Here is a 22,437-nt window from a genome sequence, read left to right as displayed (position 1 = left end):
AACCTTGTCCAGGAAGTGGGGTGCAAGGTTTTGGGAAGTATTTTGGGGGGAAGACGCGTCCAAACAGCTCTTCCCCAGTAACCAGTATTAGTTTGGTGGTGGTAGCGGCCAGTCCAAGGACAACGGGTGGAATATTTTGTACCTTGGGGAAGTTTTGACCTAAGCTGGTAAAGATAAGCTTAGGAGGTTTTTCATGCAGGTCCCCACATCTGTACCCTAGAGTTCAGAGTGGGGGAGGAACCTTGACACCTGCCCATCCAGGCCCCAGTGTTGACTTGTAGCTGGGGACCTGACAGCACCATAATGCTGTGACACAAGATCCCCAGGAGTTTAGTTCAAGAGCCATGAGAATGGGCAGCAGGACTCAAATAGAGCTCTGCTAATGAAACAGCAACAGACTGATGCTAGAGGTTATCTGAATTTACCTTATACTAGACAGTACAATAGTTGTTTTATCAATGTACATCATTTGTACAACTGTTGCAAAATTTAAAAGGCTACAGAGAGGCATATCTATCCCAAGGTACATAGATGAATTATCATAGTGGTATTTAAGAGGTGAAAGGTTACAGAATTTGCCTAAGTGCAAAAAAAAAAAAAAAAAAAAATCTACATCTGACATTGAAACTCATCATACCAAACCTAGTGTTAAAATGGGAAACTTGCTTTAGGACTTGCAGTAGTCATGAAAAGCGTGTAATAGAATATGCAAGTAATGCTTTACATTGATCATTTTTGCACCCAAAGGGTGAAATTAACACTGAGGCCTGGTCTACACAGGATGGGGGTGGGGGGGAAAACGATCTAAGTTATGCAACTTCAGCTACATGAATAACGTAGCTGAAGTCGACGTACTTAGATCTACTTACCACGGTGTCTTCACTGTGGTAAGTCAATGGCTGACGCTTCCCCGTCGACACTGCTTCTGCTTCTCACCCCGGTGGAGTATTGGAGTCGATGGGAGAGCGCTCGGTGGTCAATTTGTCGCATCTAGACAAATGTGATAAATCGACACCCGCTGGATCAATTGCTGCCCGTCAAACCAGAGGGTAATGTAGACAAGCCCTAAGATTCAGAACTTTCTTTTAAGCTATTCTCTCAACATTTCTGAAGTATCTATTGCAGGGCCAGATTTTGATATTCTTATTCACATTATGTGGTGCCTTTTCCCACAGGTAAGTCCCATTGAAGTCAGGGGGACTATTCAGGCAATAAAGTGCCTCTGGCCCATGGTAACTATGCCTGGTCATCCTAGCAAATCTTGAAAAGAGATTGGCTGCGTCTTCAAAAGATATGCTCCTTCCAATAGGAATTAATTCAGGGAAATTCTATGGCCTGTGTTATACAGGAGGTCAACTTAGATTATTGCAGTGGTCCCTTCAGGCAATAAAAATCTAGTTATGCATATTAACCCCCAACTATCCTTACAACACAATTTTTTAGCTTCTCTGTTCCCCTGAGCTTATCTATATTAAACAGGCTAGACGGAATATTAGCAAAATATGTTCTCCCTCAAGTCAATCTTATGAACAACTGACCTCCATTATATTCAGAGGGAAATTTCAGTGTACTAGGAATTCAGGAGTGTGCTCCAAGTAAATAAAAATAAACAAACTCTCTCCATTCTAACTGCACCCATTCTATAGGTACCAGGAGAGCAATAGGACTATGTCGTAACAAGGCAACATCAATGAAAATTGCAACAGCATACCTTTTGGCAGCTTGTCTCTGCACTTAGGGGGTTAAAAGGCCTATTTAGATTGAATGCATGGGGAAAATGCTAAGCGGAAATAACTTTTTACCTCAGTGTGTATCACCCCACCCTAGTAAATTAGTACAGATTACCATCAGCTTTCAAAAGCAGAAGTATATCTTCTCCCACTTCTGTGAGTTGGGCAGATGAAGGCCTAGATGGAATATGGAGTGGTAGCCATAGTAACCATCAATCCTGTGAAGCTACAGCTAAGATGTTTTTCCTTTCTATTATAGCTGGGGAGAAAGCAACACATCAGAAAGCCAGTATATGATCAGACTGTAAGCTTTAGCTGAGGTTTTCCATTCTCTGAAGTAATCATTTTCTAATCTCATCTAGTTCATTTGCATTTTGCAGCCCATTAGCTTCATCCTATGTAACAGGAACGTCTCTTGATAGTGTATCTGCATCTACTCTTTCAATGTAGAGAACCTATTAAAAAGTGCTCTAAGTATCCGTGCCATGTATTAAAAGGTTAGTTCTATGGGTACAAACAGCACAAACTCAGCAGCCTCACCAGAACAGGAAACAGCCCACGCTGCACACAACTCCCAGCCCTCTATGCCCCCCTCCCTCCCCAGATGCCCAGGAAAAGAGAGAGACTTTAAAGCATGCCCTGAAAGTCAACAGATCTGGCGTATTTCCGACCAAGGAAAGAAGTGGATTCAAGAGAGCAGCATCCCCCAGTGAGAATGCCCTTTCAATACCTCCCTCTTTTTGAAGGGAAGGGGGCTTCAGATTGAGCAGCTCCACTCCTCCCTCCTGCAGCAATGTTGGATGGGGAAAGACTTGGGGGTTGGATAGGCAGCTCCCAAGCCATTAGCACTTTATAGGTCAAAGCCACTACTCTGAATTCCTCCCAGAAAACAGGCAATAGCCTATGTCGATCAGCCAGTACTGGGGCTGTGCTTACAAGGGGACACCCCTTCCCTGAGAACTGCTGCATTCTGCACCAGCTCCTATTTGAATTTATTTGAGGAGTAGCCCCATCCAGAGTGTGCTGCAGCTGTCTAATCCAAGGGAAACAAAGGCACAGATCACAGTAGCACGATCTGCATCTGAAAGACAGTCACAACCCCTTGGCCAGGTCGAAAAAAGAAAAAACTGTCTGGCCACTACTGCTGTGTGATCATCTCACTTCTGGGGTATGTTAGTCTTTCCATCATAAAACACCTACTGTGAGATATAGGTTGGGTAGTGGGTTAGTGCCTCTCATTTACAGCTTGTCTTCTGTGATGAAAGAGCTGCATTTTGACCGTGGGGTAACTAACATACAGAAGATGTCCTGAGGTAAATCCAAAGTGAACACCAGGCACTTCAGGTTTGCCATAAGATAAACTCACCAAAGTCAAGCCTATACCCCACACCCACCCACCTGGGACTGACCTCAGCCATTGTACTCAGGCAACCTTAATGCTGCCATTTTCTAACTTTTGAGTGCTTGACTTTGCAACCTTGTAATTTCCTAGGTTTTTGAAACTGGAAAAAACCCCTATATAGGTCAGACACTTCTACCCATTCCCCAACCTTGACTCCATCTGATCCATACTCTGCAATCTGTCCCTATCCCTGCCAAGGTCTTTCCCATAGTTGGTTCCACATACCAGTCCCATTCTCTCCTTGCTCAGACAGTCCTATTTTCCCCCTCTAGACTGATCCTACTCTTCTCCCCCCCCCCTTCACCCCACCCCAACACACACAGCACTGTTCTCAGTCCCATTTCCTTCTTCCTAGCTCTTTGTCTGATCTGTCTTTCTCCCCAACACTCTGCTTGGCCTCCAATCCCCTGCGCTCCACCCCAATCCCCCCTTCATGCTTTTCATCCCCACTGGTTCCCAGTCCCAGTTTCCCTCCCTAATCTTGTTGTTCTCCCCCCTCTCACAGCTCCTTTATCTTTTTTCCCCAGCCAGTTCCAGTTCTTCACACACATCCTGACATCCGTGTCAGATCTCTCTTTACCACCACACATACACCTGCTCCACCCTTCCCTACTGCTTCCTCATCTCCTTGCCCAACTAATCCCAGTCTCCTCTTCTCTGCCCACTGGCTCCCAGTCCTGATTTCCCTCCTCCCACCCTATACTCATTGTTAAGAACATAAGAATGGCCATACTGGGTCAGACCAATGGCCCATCTAGCCCAGTATCCTGTCTTCCAATAATGGCCAATGCCAGGTGGTAAAGAGGGAATGAACAGAACAGGGGATGGATCACTTGATGATTTCCTGTAACCCATTCGCAGCTTCTGGCAAACAGAGGCTGGGGACACTTCAGAGCATGGTTCTGCTTCCCTGCCCATCCTGGCTAATAGCCATTGTTCTAATCAGTTTTCTCCACTCAGGTCTGGCTCCCCTCGCCTCTGTATTTGAAGCGGCCAACTTCTTCCTCCATGCTTTCTGGGTCCATTGGAAGGCATTGAGAACACAGGGGAGACAGGTTCCTAGCTCTCAAGTGTCCCACGTCCAGCCCCAGCCCAGCACACAGCAGCCCGGATCTACAATTGCAGGAATAGTCCTGTTCAGCCCCCTACAACATGAGGCTGGAACATACCCCATACAAATGGAATCTTCAGGGAATTCATCTGTGAAGCTCTGGCAAGTCTCTATTGAGTGTGTGAGAACTGGAATTTTTCAAAAGCCTTATAGCTTGACCAAATTTGGGCAGATATTTTATTTATTTTAACAGGATAGCTAAAAGCACATCCTTGAAACAAAGGTCACACACACACACCCTTTCCCCATTCCCCACTTCCAAACTTCAAGTCACTGCTTCAAATCACATGGGAGCGAGAGCTTCTCAAAGAATCTTTTAAACACAGGCAAAACAATGTATTTTTCTCTGACTTCATTCTCAGAAATGGCTGAACAGTTTTTGCTGAAGTTTTCCAGAAATTCAGCCTGAGGCATTCATCCAGTCCAACTGGTTAAAATTTCAGGCCAACTAGTTAAAATTTGGCAAAGCCATATTGATAACAGGAGATTATAATAGAAAGTGTCAGGCAATCTTAAAAGAGGGTAATACCAGCCATCCTATAATACAGTTTTAAATGTGACAATCAAGCATGAATAACAATTTTGCTGATATTCTTAGGAGCACAGGATATGCCATCTGAAGTCAAGAGGCTTTGGAGAAAGGCACAGGGACTTTCTGTGGATTGTGGCTGTTTCCAGGGCTTTCTGTACACTTTAAAGATACTTTCAAAAAATGATAAAAGCCCCATTTCTGATCCTTTTTATGAAGAAAACTATGAAAATGTGAGCCAGCAGCACTGACTTCTTCATCCTGCAGATCTACTCTAACAATAGCTTTGAGAAGCATGAACTGCTTCATTCATCTTAATGGGGGTTAGCTCTGAAACCTCATGAAGACAATAAAATGCAAAAATGAGCCACTAGGAAGTTGTTAAGAGTTAATACAAACATGCTGGTGATATGCTCATCAATTGGGTCTGGAATCCTTTGAAAGGAATTACTGCAGAAGCCTGGTTGCAAATGTAATATGCAAATCAGTGGCAGCCCATGTGTGTTAGTCACGGCTTTCTGTGGATTCAAGTGCAAGCCCGTGACTCAGGTGGAGGCAGTGTAGAACCACACTACTACGGGGGGGGGGGGGGGGAGAGAGGGGGGGTGGTCCGGGAAAGATCGTGCCTCATCAATTCCGCTTCTCAGGAGTATGGGGAATTTCACCTGCCACCCCATTCCCTTAGTATGGGGCAGCACAGTTACCCCTGCACAGCTGGCCAGCTGTGGTGGAGAGCACAGAGAAGCCAGGCCATGGTCTTCCTTCTCCAAGCAATTTCTAGAGTAATTTGTACCCAGGGGATGCTAAGAGAGAGCAGCTGCTGCACTTGGGAAATAACTTCGGGCAAGAATGGCCCCGATACAGGAGGAGGTTCCATCTGCCTGCCCCCTCACCAGTACCTATGCAGAGACACCAGTCACAGTCTGAGCCTGTGTGTTTTTAGACACAGTGATAGCACATCACAAGTGGACAGGAACAGTGTGTGCAGGTGACATGCCACCAGTGGGTACCTCATGTTCTCTACTACTCCAAAAAGAAAAGGAGTACTAGTGGCACCTTAGAGACTAACCAATTTATTTGAGCATAAGCTTTCGTGAGCTACAGCTCACATCCGATAAAGTGAGCTGTAGCTCACGAAAGCTCATGCTCAAATAAATTGGTTAGTCTCTAAGGTGCCACTAGTACTCCTTTTCTTTTCTTTTTGCGAATACAGACTAACACAGCTGCTACTCTGAAACCTGTCTACTACTACAGTCGGTTTTGAGTATGTTGTATAGTACAGCTGCACTATCCTAATTGTTTTTGTCTTTAGTGCTTTCTTCATTTCCCCTCTGGGCATTTCAGGTCAACTCCAGCCTGTCTCAGCTTGGTTTGCTCGAGTCTAAAGGCTCAGTTCTAGGAATTGTTTTCTAAGTAACTCTGGCCCTTTTTGCTGAGGAATCAAATTTCCACATGGAAATTTCCAATTCTCCTCCAGTCTGTCCCAATCATCTCTTTTAATTAATGATCCTATCTCCATGTGCACAAATATACAGATAGAGTTGTACTGTACAGATACATAGAGTTGTACATAGATACATAGAGTTGTACTGTACAGATGAAACATAAGTGTTGGAACTAGGGATGCTGTGGGTGTAGCAGCAGCCCCTGACTTGAAGTGGTTTCCATCTTATACAGGGTTTACAGTTTGGCTCAGTGGCTCTCAGCATCCCCACTATACAAGTTGTTCCAGGACCCCTGAGACGAAATGATCTTATAAAGGAAGTATTTGAGTCTCTGTGTGTCTATCTGCAGTGCTTGCTGGTCAATATTATAACTGTATCTAAACATAGGCAGGGAGTTGAATGAATCCTGTAGCTTTTAATAAAATACTGAAGTTGTAGTTTTCATTAAACACACTCTGAGCATCTGGGAAACTAACCAAATGGCTCATTTTAATGCATACATTAAAGCCATACATTCTGGTTTAAATATTCATGCCAACCACATTTGTCCTTTCCCCAAAACAATGTTATATGCTTTTTGAAACATTACAGAAGCATATGTTTGCCTTTAAAGTTTTGAGGCTGGTGTCTATTCTGTGGGATGGACAGCTGATCATGTCAACTCCAACGGAAGCAGATGGTGGGTTGTGTTTCAAGGCACAGCTTTCATCTACACTGATACCACAACTAGTTAGCTGCAATTGCTATGCAGAGCAGGATTACACTTTTACATAAAAGAAAAGCATTCACACATCCTATCAGAAATCAACAGATATTTACAGCTTTTCACTTATATTCAGAAAAAATCCATTTCTGTCCATTTTCATTAGACTGCACTTCAGACTGACTCAGCGATGGCTTTTACAAAGATAGTAATTAACTCACTCAGTGTCTGCACACAAATTACATGAATAATTCAGTGTGCTACAATTTGTTTGATTTTCTACACCACCGACTAACTGCTTACTTAACCATCCAGTGTATGTGTCAGATCCATTCGCAACTTATATCTAAATAAGTAACATGTAACACAAAATATTGAGAGACACTTAAGTGGCTTCATAAACAGAATCAATTGGGCCAGATTCCCAGCTAGCATAAATCAGTGTAGCTTCAATAGATCAGCTGAACTATAGAGATTTATGCTATCTGAGGATCAGGCACCTAGCCTTTAACATAGAGCAAACAGAGATTGCTAGAAACTCCAGCCATAATGTAGTTTATTCAAAAATCCCTTTATAGGGAAAGTAATTATTTTATTGTGCTTATTTATGTAGAGGAGAGGGGAAGGGTACATGGGGCTAGTTTGGCTACTGCACAGAAGAAAAAAGTTAATTCAGTCAAAACCCTAAACATATAGGACCAAATCCTGAGCCATACTTCTCCTTTTGAAGTCAATGGGAGTTTGAGATACTCAGCACGTCATAAGATTTGACTCACAGATTTTAAATTTATCTGGATTATATTTTCCCCAGGAGCATAAATAAAGAATAGGACTATATACATAGATAAGTGTACTTCAGGTAATGATCTGTATGTAAATTGCAGGTGGTGTTGGCTTCATTTGATTGCTGTGACTGTTTTCTGTCACCAAGGCAGCTGTATGCACACTTAGCACATGCCTCTTTGAATAAAAACAACATTCACGTTTGATTTGTGCACCTGGTTTCAGTTTTGGGTCTGATTCAGGTGTAAATTGCTTCACAGGAGTAATGCCTACTTATATCAGGGCACTGTTTGGTACTTTATCTTCAAAGTGATGAAGATTTTACATATTCAGAGTATAGGGAAAAGACAGGGTATGTCCTGAGGTGGGATGAAGACTCCAACTGACTAGTCACTATTAATGGGGGGCATTTCATTTTACCTGTTCATAATTACAAAAAGCAAACATGTAAAGATATAATGTTTTTAAATAGATTATGGCCAGCTTATCTCTACTCCACCCCCTCTGGAATGGAAATGGTATGATCCATGGGATGGGGTGGAGGGAGAAGTGTGTAGCTATCACGTCACCTCTGTTTTCTTTTTAAATAATTAACATGGGGAGGCTGGGCCTCACTTTTAGCTACTTTAAAATAATTTTAAAAATCACTTTTTTCCACTTATAATTAAGCTTCTTTATGAAACATTAATGTAGCTGTGCAGCACATTAGATGTTATCCTCATCTGTGAAATGGGGATAAACTCAGAGATTATGGGCCCAGTCAAGAACCCACTGATGTCAATTGAAAGACTCATTGGGTCAAATCCTGGTACTATTGATGTCCAGCTCTCCCACTGACTTCAATGGCCTTGGATGAGGCTTTTAGTTACATGTACAAAGTTACCCAGTGAGCCTGTGATAGTCAGAAATAACAGTCAATAGTATGCTACCAACACCGGATTTTATGACAAAACCCAGTGGTCACAGTAGTCAAGAATGGTTTTTCCTTTAATGCCACTGTAAGTGTTACTTGCATAGGAATCACACATATGTATGTAATTTGATTTCTTTGTAACATCCTAGGACAAGATTTTCTGACCGTTACTAAATTGAAACTAGCTGCTGCCTATATTTGCACTTGAGCAGTGTCTGAAAGACCTATAGGACTGTACAAAGACAGATTTCCTTAAGGCAGATCATCCTAGAAAACAGCAGCTGGGCAATGGCACAAGCAAGCAGCACTGTTTTCTGCCTTTATGAAGCATCCTATCTTTTGGATTCTCTGGCTTTTTAAACTGTGTTGCTAATGGCAGCCTATCATTTTCTCCCTCAAGCAGAGAGACTAGAGTCAGTCTGTGTGCCAGTGGTGGTCTTTCCCAAACAGAACGACTGGAAACATTTCTCTGTTGGGATTTTGTGATGTGGGCTACAATCAGCTAGGAAGTGAAATAATAAGTTCACTTTAGGCCACTGATTAAACTGAAACTCTATTCCCACAAAGAAACAGTCCATTTGCTTTTCTCTTGCATTTTTCCCCTCACCTGCCCTATCAGTTTGACAGAATGATAATGACGAAAAGGAAAGATATCAGGGTAACTTAAGAACTAGTACAAGTCACTTCTCTATGAGCAGTGAGGTTTACCTTAACAATACACTGATCAGGTAGCCAGCTAACCTCTCACTTACGCTGGTGTCACTAAAATTGATGGAGGCACTGCTCTAAAGCCTATGTACAAATAGAATTAAGCCCAGAAGATGGTGCCCCAGAAACAAAATCCTGGTCCCCGGAAAGTCAAGGGTAAAGCTCCCATTTACATCAGTGGGGCCAGGATTTCACCCTGAGTGTTAACTTTCTGACTGAAGATGCTAATGCATTTATCTGACTTACAAAGTGGAAAGTCCACAGAAACCTAAGAGTTAATGAGCCTAGGAAACAGAGTATTGAGACTATTCACAGTTTCAGGGTTTATTGATGCTGGCCCTGGATTAAATTATTTAAACTGGACTGAGAAAGCAGTCATAAAGGGTGTTAGTGATCTCTCACAGGAATAGATTATGTCAGATAAGCCATATTAGCTCAGACAACATTTTCCTATATAACTGAATACACTCTTGTGGTGACAATTCCAAACACTTATCAGAGAAGAGAATGAATGGGTGAGCAATGAAATGAAATATCCTTCCCTCCGGGAGAGGTCACATCCAGGTCATGGTTGAGGTACCCTGCTACTGACAGTGCTGTACCTGATCTTTAAACAGAACAGATTACTTTTTGTAATTACTGTTGTAATGGTGCCTCAGATGGGTCACTGTCCAAGGGGACTAAACCTAAAAACAGGAGCTTCTACTACCCAAGCTACAGGCCCAGGCCCAGTAACCGGCTCTTAAACAGGAGAGTTTGATCTAGCCACTAGAGGGGGACAAAGCCACGCTGCATTAGAGTCATACTGTCATTTCAAATTCATTTTTAGATCCATATCTTGTAATTGATTTTTTCCTCCAGAAATGACAAAATAATATGAAGAAATGTGGTTGTCAGGCAGGAGACTCCGAGCTTGTATAAATAACAGCAGCATTTTGCTGCTGCTCTTTACATATTTACAGACACACACAACTAACTCTGAAGAACTAGTGAACGAAGAGTTATTAACTGTCACGGTAGGGTGTTTCACAACTAGCATATCGTGCTCAAGCTTTTTCCAATAAACATGAGCACTTCTGATCCTCTTAAGACGTAAACAATAAACAGTGGGAGTGGGCAGGCCCACAGTAGTTTTGAAGTTGATCCCTTTCTTCTCCATGCACTCCAAGCAGTAAGCCCAGACCATAAGGCTCTTCTGAATTAGTCATGGAGAAGTGGCTAGCCCTCTCCCACACTTGGCACGAGACGGTGAAGTAACATCGAGATGCAAGCATCCAGAAGCAGGTAATTCTCAAACTTGGCTACAGCTTGGCAAATGTAAATGCACTGGTTTGCATTCCCCCTACCCCCCGCAAACACTAGTCACTACAAAGGAAGGTCTGTCATCTAGAAGTTAGACAAAAGGGGGTTGGAGTTAGTATTTCTATGTTGTTCCCATCTTCACCATTGACTAATTGTGTTACTTTGGTCAAGTCTGTGACCTCTGTTTCTCACTTGATACATATATAAAACAGGCTGTTGTGAAAAAGGGTTAATTATCGAATCCCAATTGTTATTTCATAGTTCAGAGGCAGCCATCTTTCCATTAGAACCTTCATTTTCCTGACATTAGCCTGGTTCACTTTAAAAATAAGCTAGATTGCTAGACTAACCCTGTAGCCTTTCCTCAGTTTTATGCAAATTGCCCTCCTATATGTTCCAACATTTCATCATTTTCAAAGATGAATCAGCATGTTAAGGAAAAAGATGACAGCTTCATTTAAATAAGCAAAGGTGATCAAACCGAAGATAAAGGAAGCATGTCATGAAAGGAAGCTAATGTGGTCTAATGATTACTGCAGGTGACTGGCATCCAAGAGTCAAGTTCTGCTCCCAGATCTTCCACTGACTCTGTGATCTTTGGCCCAGTGACAGCATCTGTTCCTCAGTTTATCCAGTTCTAAAGTGGTAAAAATAACACTTGCCTCATATGAGCATTATGAAGTGCAATTAGTGTTTATAAAGTGCTTTAAGATCTTCAGATTAAAGTTACTGCAGATATACCAGACAAAGGAAGAGACGAAGGAGTGGTTATTAGTGTATCTATTGATAACATAAGCATAAATTAATCTGATGTCACTTCCAAGAGTCACTTCCTGGAAAAGAATAAATTTATATCCTTCATTTTACATACTCAGCACAGTACTCCATTCTGTGGCAATGGTGTCAGACATACATACAAGTACTTCTGCATAAGTATTGCAATACCAGCTTTATCCCTAGATTGCTTGGTACCCCTTGGTTTGGCAACAGGAAATACCAAATGGGAGGATGTGTGATTGCCATTCTAAGATGTCAGTGTTTTATTCATCAGATCCTGTTGCTAATAGCAATTGACCTCCAGGATGTAAGAATGCACTCACTTCAACAAAACATTTACACTAGTTATATCACTGCCAAGTTTTTATCTCTTGCTTTTCTTTTTGGTGAATTTAATAAATATTTACACATCTATGTTCCTATAATAAATAGAACATTGAATGGCATGCCACTTGGTTCAAAATGACTAGTGAAATAAGTAATATGGTTGTTATGACTGAGTGGCTCCAATTCTTGCTTAATACTAATTAAAACTCTTGTGTTTAACCTGTGTGAAAACAAAAACAAAAAACCCAAGAACTGGTTACTGCACTGTTTAGTTGCACAGCTGAACGTCAGAGTCCTGGAATCTGAAGTTCATACAGTGTGGACACAGGAATTCAGTGTAAGCGTTTAAAAATATGACCAGTAACAACAGAATGATTGAAAGCCCCTGAGCAGTGCTAGATATTAACCATAAGAAAGATGTAGAAAGATTGTGAGCCTGACCCAGATCTTGCCTTTAGCACCACAATCCAAGCAGCCAGACTGTGCACTGTGAATCATTCCTCCCAGACCATAGATCTGTAGTGAAACTGTTCCATGGCACTTGCTACTAACTCAGGAATCTGCCTGCAATTGTGTTCAGATGATGGAAAGGCTAGTGGTGCCACTTCGCAAAGCTTCCACCTGCCCTGTCAGTCCTCAGGGCGGCCAACAAACTGCTCTTGCATGGTGGTGTACAAACTGCCTCTGTTGAGCACACCCCCCACAAATCCTGTTCCTCCCCCATCCCGCCTAAAATAAAATAAAAATAATGATATTAAAGTGACACTACTTCCACCATTGATCGTATTACCAGTACAAGAAGTTTATATTTGATGAGTGTCAGTAAATAGCAAAAGCCATTAGCCAGAAGGGCATATTACTCAAAAATAGAATATACAATGGAAGTGAATATAATAAAGTCCAAGTATGAGGCCCAATCCTGCGACCATTACTTCAGAAAACCACCTTGTTCAGACCAAATTTCAAAGGGAATGTAGACTAAAATGCCAGCCATGGGCCTGAATACTGAACACGAGCCAGAGTATCAGAACTGTGGCTCTCTCTCAAGAAAATAAAATATATACTTTGGTGATAACTTGCGGGGTTTTCCTATTTATGAGGTAGTTATCACATCTAAGATTAAATAAACCCCCTTTCCTTTAGTCTTAGAGCTTGTGGCCATGACACAGTTATTACCATATTGACCAAGAGCACCCTTCGGTTGTGATACAAAACTGTATTCGCCATTCCTTTACTCTTGCCTTCTGCTTGGCTAATAATGCCATTGCTATGGTTTGCTATTGCCCTCAAGCTTTCCCATCTAAATATCCACTAAAAGCATAACTACTGACTACACTGTTACATTCAGAGCCTGCTCAAGGCACTCTGCTGCCCGAGGCAACGCTTCAGCCCCACCCATGCCACTGAATGGCCCAGATACCCACCCCACCCGATCATGCCAGCCAGGCCAAATCTGAGTGATTAGCATTACAACCTGGCACACAGGGTTGCATTACCACTCACATTTGGTCCAACCGTCCTTCCATCATGACAGTGGAGCAGCCAGGCCAAATCTGTTGCCCTAGGCAGCTGCCCAGAAAATTGCCACCCTAGGGATCTGCCTAGCTTGCCTATAGCTAGATCAGCCTCTAGTTACAGTAGATAGCTTCCCAGTAATTAATAGATACTATTATATGATTATCTATAGCAACTTAGAGTTATTTTCTTTTAGGAAATGCTTGATGAGAGAGCACAGTAGATTTGGAGGAAGGGACGCAGCCTGAATGTGGCAATATCTTGGCTTGCTCCTGTGTATGCCTCAATGCAGCTCACTCATCTTCTATCTCCCTTTTAATGTCACCGTCAAGCCTGGTCTTCTCACTAGACCATCCAGACTTACCCACCTTTCACAACTGCTTGACCCAAGCAGAAGAACCATCACTCCTGCTTTATTACAATTGTTATTTAAAATCTGGAGTTAGGTGGAACAACAGAGGAGGGATGACACATTGAAGCAGCCATATTTATTGCTGAGATATTGCTGGGCAGTAGCCAGTCAGAAAACAGGGATGTTCAATACCCAGTTGGAGCAATACAATTTGCACATTAAGGTTATTGTAAAATAACCATGCAAACCGATGCCTTATTGGCTGTTTCTCACACAGATTGCAGCAATTTGCACGCTGTCTGCTTGAGAAACAACTGCAGTTATAACCCATTGACCAATCAGAATACAGAGAATTGCATAATTTAGAAATTATTATATAAAGAGGAACCATTGGGAGCAAGTTCCTTTTTATAACAGCAGCTGGGCCAGGCTGCCTCCCAAATTGTGCATGTTATTACTTCTGGCTACCACACCAAGTGTGTTCTTTAAGGGAATGTAATGTACTTTTCAAAAAATGTGTTAAAGGACACAGCTCTCAAAAGAGAGAGACATTCCTTCTGATGAAAGACTGGGAGGCAATGTTATTGCTTATTCTGATAAGGATACAAAGTGAAGAATTAGGAACTCACCTTAAAATATGTTAAGTGCCTCCTTCACCTGCCACCAGATTCACCCAAAGCAGGACAAACTGGCAATTTCAAACAGACTCAAGGTGTAGTAGCTACAGTGCTTCCATGTTAGAGAGCAACAGACTCTTTGCAAAAAGTTCATAGCATCACATCTTCTAGATTTTGTTTTAAGAAATGAGAAGTCACTCGCCACCACCACAGCTTTCGATAGGGACTTGTAGGAGATCCATGGTATTAATGCCTTTGGAGAACATAACAGAGATGGAATCAGCGGTTTTCTGCCAATCAGTGCAACCTCAGTTATGCTGAATATCACAGGCTGAGCTCTTTCTCCCTGATGGGGCAATTACCCCACTCCCAAAAGAGAAACAAAGACTCTAACTCATCCCCTTTTTCAGATTATAAACAAGATCCAAATAAAAAGCCTCCCCTTTCAGGGACACAAGGATGGTCCAACAGAAGCCAGCCTCACTGCTTTGAAATCCAAGCAGGACTCCCTAAATTAAGTCCAGCCTCTTAAGGAGAGGGTAATGCCTCTCCTTTTCCACCTCTGAGGTCTATAAGCTAGAGCTTCTAAATTAACAAGTCTCAGCTGCACTTGCACTTAATCCCCTGCCTGGTTGGTTCCAAATTCCTGCAGTCCTCCTGACAAGAAAGATGGTTTGGAGAGGGAGGCTTTGGCTCTATCTGGACAGCCAGACAGACGTGCCCTCTCATACAGTAGTTACGTAGCTTAAAACTTAGGCTAGAAAGAGAAATTGATACTGATCTTCACTAAGGACCCAATTCTGTGAGGTACTGAGTGCCTTGAACTCCCATTGACTTCAGTGGGCATTGAGGGTGCTCAGCACCTCAGAGGATCAGATCCAACACAACCCACAGATATCTTGAAGTCCGACAATATATTTTATTGTCTGACCATATATATCATCAAATGTATTGCAGCATAAAATAAACCTTGTCATTCAAATTCTTTAGGTCAGAGTGTGTACCTGGGTCTCCTGGTTCATCTCTGGAAGCGGTGTTGAGCAACTGTATTTCTCTAGCCCCGCAGTGTCTATTTTTAATCAACTTTATGTCATAAAATGTCAGCTGTTTATTTGCCCTCCTCAGAGGCTTAACTGTAGAGCTGAAAATAAGAACATCCGAGACTGTGTTATTTTCCCAAGTGCTGCCATCCAAGAAAACTGGAGAATGCAGGAATCAGAAATAATAAGAACAAGCTACATTTGCTTCTGTTTATTCTTGTATACCTTGGAATTTGAAACTGACACACCTAAGGAGAATATAATGATGGAGCTAGAACCTGCTGAGCAAATTAGACCAGTGAGACTTTTTATTGAACATTTGAAACTCAGTTGGTTCAGGGTTAGATCTAATAGAAAAGCAGGGATTGAAGCTGGCAAAGTTCTACTTTCTCAGGCATGCCTCATTCCTTTCTGACTTGTTGGCTAATAAAAACACCTCTGTACAGCAGCTGCTCAGCCAAGAAGCTGTTCCTTTCTATGGTCAAGTATTCTCCAGCGGAACAAGGTCAAAGACTCTTCCCAGCCCATAACTGCTGACGAGTCTCCACTTCCCCTTTGGTTTATTTTAATTTAGTAAATAAAACAAAACATTTTTTCCCTGGGAGAATAATGCTTTTCTTAAGAAGCAGGAGTCACTGCAGTCTGCCTATTTGCATGTACGCATTTGGGTTATGTGTTTTGGTCATGCAATCTATTTTAGGTATTCATGTGGTACCTACAATGAGTCCAGACACGGGGTGTAAAATCATTCTGTAATATGGTTAATTTACCATTCAGCTGTAATCTCTGTAGGAGAGGCTATATGAATGACCTAGTTAGGAGGACTCTGGGTAGATGACTGTGGATGAACCATAATTAAGATTACACTACAGAGTTCCCTTTTAATGAGAGCGCCTGCTGATGCTTGGAGCCAAAACATCCAAGGCCAGTCCCACACGTGATTATTAAGCTTATGGCTAAAGCCACGCCACTTTGGCAATGTAATATCCCCACCACTCCTGCTAGTCAGGGTGTTTTGCTCGTGCATCACCACCCAGCTAAAGTTCTCTAGCAAAACTATACTCAGTGGGGAGGGAAGAAAGGGGGCACCTAGCCAAGACTTGAAAAAAGAAAGATTTTATATATATATATAAAATCTTTCTTTTGGATTAAACCTCACAACAACTGAACTACTAGCTAAGCTTCTTCATGCCTCAGACTTCTACAAGCCAGCCTCAAACAAGCAGAACAATGGAGCAGGTAAAACTTGCATTTTATCTCAGACAATAAATCCCTGTGTTCTGGAGTGTCCAAGCGCTCAGTGCTTCTGGCTCAGGCACAGAGCAACTCGCTGTCTCTTCTCCTGGTGACTCATTTAGCACTGCTCAGGGAAGAATTGATGCTACTGGAATACCAAAAACAGATTCTATTCATTACTGTGGTCAATATGTGAAGGGGAATTTGCCGGGGGAGTGGTGTGAATGATCTACTTACAGGTGGACATAGTTCCAGTGGCTAAAGTAGGAGTTCTGGGCAGCACAGCTCCTCATTCTCTGCTCAGTGTAGAAGGGCTGCCCCTTCACCCATCTCCATGGCTTGGGGGAGTGCTGCTCTCCATTCTTACCTGGTGATATTAGACTTACCATGCAAAGGAATCTTCAGTGGAAGCAGCAGGTCCTGAGCTAGACCAGCAGACAGTGCCGGAGCAGCACCTCATGGGAGGTGTCCCAGTCTAGAGTCCCCTATTCACAGCCTGTCCTCTCATTGTTCCGATGTGGTGGTATTTTACACCCGTTTGCCCTCCCTATGCAGGAGTAAACAACTACACAAGGCACAAGGCAGTGGAGAATCAGATCCCATTCACCATCACTATAAAGAATGAAATAGAGATGGAAAAAAACAACAACAATAAAGCATTTTTAAAAGTAATAGTCCCTTAATTGAGGAAGATATTTATCAATCATTTTAACATGAAACATGGATCAGTTGAATTGGAGGTATGCCCCACTAAAAGAGTAATGAAAACTACTTCTCTGTCAGACCCATCATTCATTCCCTCTTCTTATAGTCAGATCATGTGGAATGAGTCCCACTGACGTCTGTGGGTCTTCGCATTAGTGGAAGTGGCCATCCACATGGATCTGATTGCAGAATTGGGGCCTTCAATTGTGAGCTATTGTTTATAGAATTTTTTAAAACAACCTACAAGCAGAGTGGCTTTAGGAATGCTTCTGCTACAGCTTGTCAACAAAGGACTGCTGGGACTTGAGAAATCTTTTCGGTTTTAATTTGGGTTTTAATTCTTTTCAAAGTGCATTTTTGTTTAAAATGCACATTTCCCCTATCTGTGATTTCGAAACCATTTTCTGATCTTTCAAAATTGCAACACACTGCATTAGGTAATCTCATCTCATGGCAGTGTGGAGCAGATGGGTGGAGGGATGCTGAGCCATCCCTAACTATGACATTCTGTTGCCGTCAGTAAGGTCTGACTGACTGCCTGGGAAATAAAGGACACCAAAATATACATGCGTGGGAAGGATTTCCAAGAAGAATTTGTCCAATCCATTTCTGGAAAGAGATGATAACATTATGTACTCAAATACAGGAAGCTAAAGATTGTAATGAATGACGAAAGGCAAGCACTAATTACATGGGGTGGAGGAAACAGCTTAAATATGATTTTCCCCTTAACTTTTTAACGCTGATTATTCATTTGGGTGCTGTGTGGGTGATATCACTCTGTGGGTGCATCTGTTTCTCTTTCCTGCTCACAAACACTCTGAACTGGCACTGTTTTGAGTCCAATGCCTCAGGCTGTTTCCAAAGCTGCAAACAGAGTCCTGCAGAGAAAAGTGCAGCTATTGGTTCCTTACCAGAACTCAAACATTGCCATAGTCAAGCCTGCTTGGCATTTCATTAGTTAATATAGTGCCATCAGGAAATCATATAACAACAAAAGAGTACTTTATAGAGAGAAAGGCTTGAAAACTTTAGGGCCTGCTTCAAAGAATAGTTTATTTATTTACTTATTTATTCATCCATTCTATTTATATAAACTACAAATACCTCTGGATTGAATTTTGTGAGCCTGTATTCAAACCCAGAATCCAGCTGTTTGAAATCCCAATGAGCGCATATTCCCACCATCAGTGTAAACTGAAAATAAAAATGCACTCAGCATAGCCAGCTGAAGGGAGGGGGACTGCCTCTCTGAACCTGCAGTCTCCCCCTTTTTCAAGCAATTTCTGACAGTTTTATTGCAAAGAGGCATTTCTGGAGTCTGTAATGATGTGGCGCTTCTGTCCGCATCTGGTGGAATCAATTTACAGCCATTTTCTGTGACAAGGTTTATCAAATGAAAGAAGCATAGGTGTGCAGTGATTTTTTAAAGTGAGTATACAAAAGATGCCTTCCTGGCCGTCCTGGAGACTGATATCTTGTATTTATCAGTAGAACAAATATGTGCTGAGAGAGACAAGGCGGGTGAGGTAATATCTTTTACTGGACCAACTTCTGACCTAAAGAAGACCTCAGTCAAGCTCAGAAACTGTCTCTCTCACCATCAGAAGTTGGTCCAATAAAAGATATTACCTCACCTGCCTTGTCTCTAATATCCATGGACCAACATGGCTTCAACAACACTGCAATTGAAAATACATCCGGGGCAATGGCAGTGTAAGCTTCCCCACAGGACCCCACCAATGTGGCTCAACAATGAGATGTTCCTGATTGTCATTCACCACTGGTTGAACCTCCCTAGGACTGACTCTGATCTCCTAATGCATGTGTGCCTTTACTCAGAATATGATCATTTACATAGCCAGTGTACTTAGGGCCTGATTCGACCCCTACTGACTTCAGTGGAAGTTAGATCAGACCCATACAGAAATCTAGAGGGTGCTTAATAAGAAAACATAAGAATGGCCATATTGGGTCAGACAAAAGGTCCATCTAGCCCAGTATCCTGTCTTCTGACAGTGGCCAATGACAGGTGCCCCAGAGGGAATGAACAGAACAGGTAATCATCAAGTGATCCATCCCATCGCCCTTTCCCAGCTTCTGGCAAACAGAATCCCCAGTGCTAAGATATAAGAAAATCAGAGTCTCAACTGAGCCCTATAAACCCTCCTTTTAAACATCTAAATAAGTGATTTGATTTTTAAAAGTGCTGAGCACCCAACAACTTCCACTAAGGTCAGTGATAACTACGGGGTTGCTCACTTTTGAAAAATTAGGTCACTTATTTTGGAGTCTAAATATGGATTTAGGGGTTTAAGTTTAGGATTATAATTTAAAAATCTTTGTGCTCCTTTTCCTCCCCAAACAAAAATACAACATTGTGGTATATTCCTAGCCCTATGTCCTCACATGACTCCCTGCAGTCAGTGCAGGTACATGGTATTAGCAGGTTACTCACACACACAAGTCTGGAACATTTACAGACAAGTTTCTCCTCACTCAAAAGATTGATTTTTAAAAGAACCAGGTTGGCAGAAGGGAGCAGAGAGGGGGTGAAACTGGCAGTACAAAGGTTAATGACTCAAATAAAAAAATCACTCTTGAGGTAAATCAGACTCAAGGTCTATACAAGTTGGAAGTGGCCCCTGGAGAGCAGGAAACAAAGGACAGCCATAATAAGAAGTCTGAAGGGGTAGGTGGGAAAGAGTTGAAATCAAAATGATCACCCACTCCAGTTAAGCACGGAACAAATTGCCTAGGGAGGTTGTGGAATCTCTATCACTGGATTTTTTAAGAACAGGTTAAACAAACATCTCTCAGGGAAGGTCTTGATAATACTTTGTCCTGTCTCAATTCAGGGGACTGAACTTGATGACCTGATAAGGTCCCTTCCAGTCCTACATTTCTATGGTTCTGTTGCAGATTGTTTTAAATAAAACTAAGTCCAAAATGTTGCCAAGAAAAATTCATGTCAATACAACAGCCACTATTCTTGCAACTATATACAATTACTTTCCTCTTAACTACATGACAGTGGAGTTATCCAAAACAGCATTACAGGGGATGATATTAGATAGGGAATATGGCATTAATTATATGGTTTGAAAAGGAAAGTGTGATTTCTTTTATATCCTTTATGACTGTGGCTGGTAATTGCTTCCTGTTTCAAACCTACACAAAACCCAGAGAGCTTGTCCCTGATGTTTGGCAGGAATGTAATTACACCATGGCAGTGCAGAGTTCAGTCAAAGGAGTGTATTTGTTTGTGTATAAATCAAAAATCCCATCTTTTTCTAGCTCTATTTGTTGGAAATATTAAGTTATTTTAATAAAAATAATAGTAATGCAAAAATCCCTTATTTAAGAAGGTTTCAGAGTAACAGCCGTGTTAGTCTGTATTCACAAAAAGAAAAGGAGTACTTGTGGCACCTTAGAGACTAACCAATTTATTTGAGCATGAGCTTTCGTGAGCTGAAGTGAGCTGTAGTTCACGAAAGCTTATGCTCAAATAAATTGGTTAGTCTCTAAGGTGCCACAAGTACTCCTTTTCTTTTTGCTTATTTAAGAAAGATCCATCAGCTTGTCCCGACAAAGCTTTTTTCTCTGAGAGACATAGCATCAAAAACATATGTGCTGAGCTCTGATCATACGGAAGATGTCCCAAGATCCCCAGGGACCTACTGTCTCACCTTCCCCACTGCATCTTCATAAACCATGCTGCTTTCAGATCTTAAATTCATTGGATCCTTTAATTTCATGACAATAGTTTTCTTGTATACACTAAAGTAACATATTTACTACAGCAGAACCTTGCTACTTCACCCTGCTGACTGGGTCTGGGAGACCCATTGTGAACTACTAAGTGTTGTGAATTAACCAATGAGTAAAGGAATACCATAAAAACATTAAAGGTATTTTGCTCTTTGTTTAAAATTGATTCACTTTGTTCATTTGGGGACATACCCAGCCCCCAGATCTCAGCTGAGGAGGTTCCCAGGGCTTTCTAATGTGAAAGAGCACAAGCAGGGCTGAATTTGGGGTGGCCATATCATGGAAGCCTGATCCGAATCTAATTAAAATCAATCAAAAAGCTCCTCTCGAGTTCAGTGGGTTTTGGATCTGGTCCTATAATCACATCCTGTGCTTGGTGTGACACATGGGGCTCCCTGTGCAACAGTGAAGAGATGGTGGTCCAGGGGAAAGTGAAGTCATTTCCATAGTCATTTTCATGAGGCTAGTGTTCTTTGTCTTCCACAGCTTGGATGGCTTGGAATGACACAGGGCTTGTCTGCATGGGTAGTTAGAGCATGGCAACGTGTGAAAAGTATAGCACACTGGCCTCCCATGCACTAACTGGCCATGTGCACCCTGTTACTACTCTTTCAAAGTTCCATAGTGCGCTTTGACATACTCCGGAAAAGGAGCGCACTGAAGCCAGTTTGATTTGAACTGACATTCTAACACATTTTTGTTGTGTCATTCAGCAGCACACAAATTACAAGTACTAAATACAGCAGAGCTGCAGAACTTCGGGGCTTGTCTACCCAGAAGTGTTGAACCACTTTACCTCTACTGATATAGATAAAGCAGTCTGGACACAGTTACACCAGTATAAAAGTGCTTACACCACTATGACTTATTCCTGTAAGGGAAGGAGAGTAAGTAAAGTAGCATGAGGCATCTTTATGCCACTCTAACTGCATCCACACTATGGACTGGTATAACTATTTCTGAAGAAAAATCCCTACTCCTAACCAACATAGCTATCTCAGTACAATAGCTGCACATAGACCTGGACTTAGACTGAACTAAACACCCACCACTGAGTATTCACTTGACTTAACATTGACTGGTTTGGGAACATTTACAGCCCCCTGACTTTGCCTGAAGCTCCTAACTATTACAGCTTATCTTCATCAGCTGAGAGGAAATAATTCAAAAGTTATTATTGCATTAATGGAATTTGTCACACTGCAGGCTTTTCTGTCTAATGAGTTCCTTTAATAATTAATATTATACATGCTTTTGTGAAGCCCTATCAGATGTTGTAATTAATGAATGCTAACAGCCTCCTAACCAGGCTATGCTGCAGGAAGATTAGAAGTTGAATCAGTTCTGGCATATCATCATTCTTGAACAATAGCCTGGTGACTATTCAGAAATAAATACAATGGCACATGTGAGATCATTATGCATATCATGTGACAACAACAAGCTGTGCTGGGACTGGTTGACTAGGATA

At 41.9% G+C, this 22,437-nt stretch overlaps 1 long non-coding RNA gene across 1 annotated transcript; it reads right to left on the bottom strand.

Annotated features, from left to right (window-relative positions):
* Nucleotides 1-867: 867 nt before the first annotated feature.
* Nucleotides 868-17,095, bottom strand: LOC142070805 (uncharacterized). The gene is made up of 4 exons (XR_012666734.1): nt 16,877-17,095; nt 15,219-15,355; nt 14,227-14,467; nt 868-990 (listed from the first exon to the last, which is right to left on the bottom strand). It is a non-coding gene; the product is annotated as an uncharacterized LOC142070805 (long non-coding RNA).
* Between the last annotated feature and the right edge of the window lie 5,342 nt (nt 17,096-22,437).

This window comes from Caretta caretta, chromosome 1 (genome assembly GCF_965140235.1).
Source record: "Caretta caretta isolate rCarCar2 chromosome 1, rCarCar1.hap1, whole genome shotgun sequence".
Classification (NCBI taxonomy): Eukaryota; Metazoa; Chordata; order Testudines; family Cheloniidae; genus Caretta; species Caretta caretta.
Note: the sequence above shows the minus strand (reverse complement) of the source record. Positions and strands in the feature narration are given on the sequence as shown.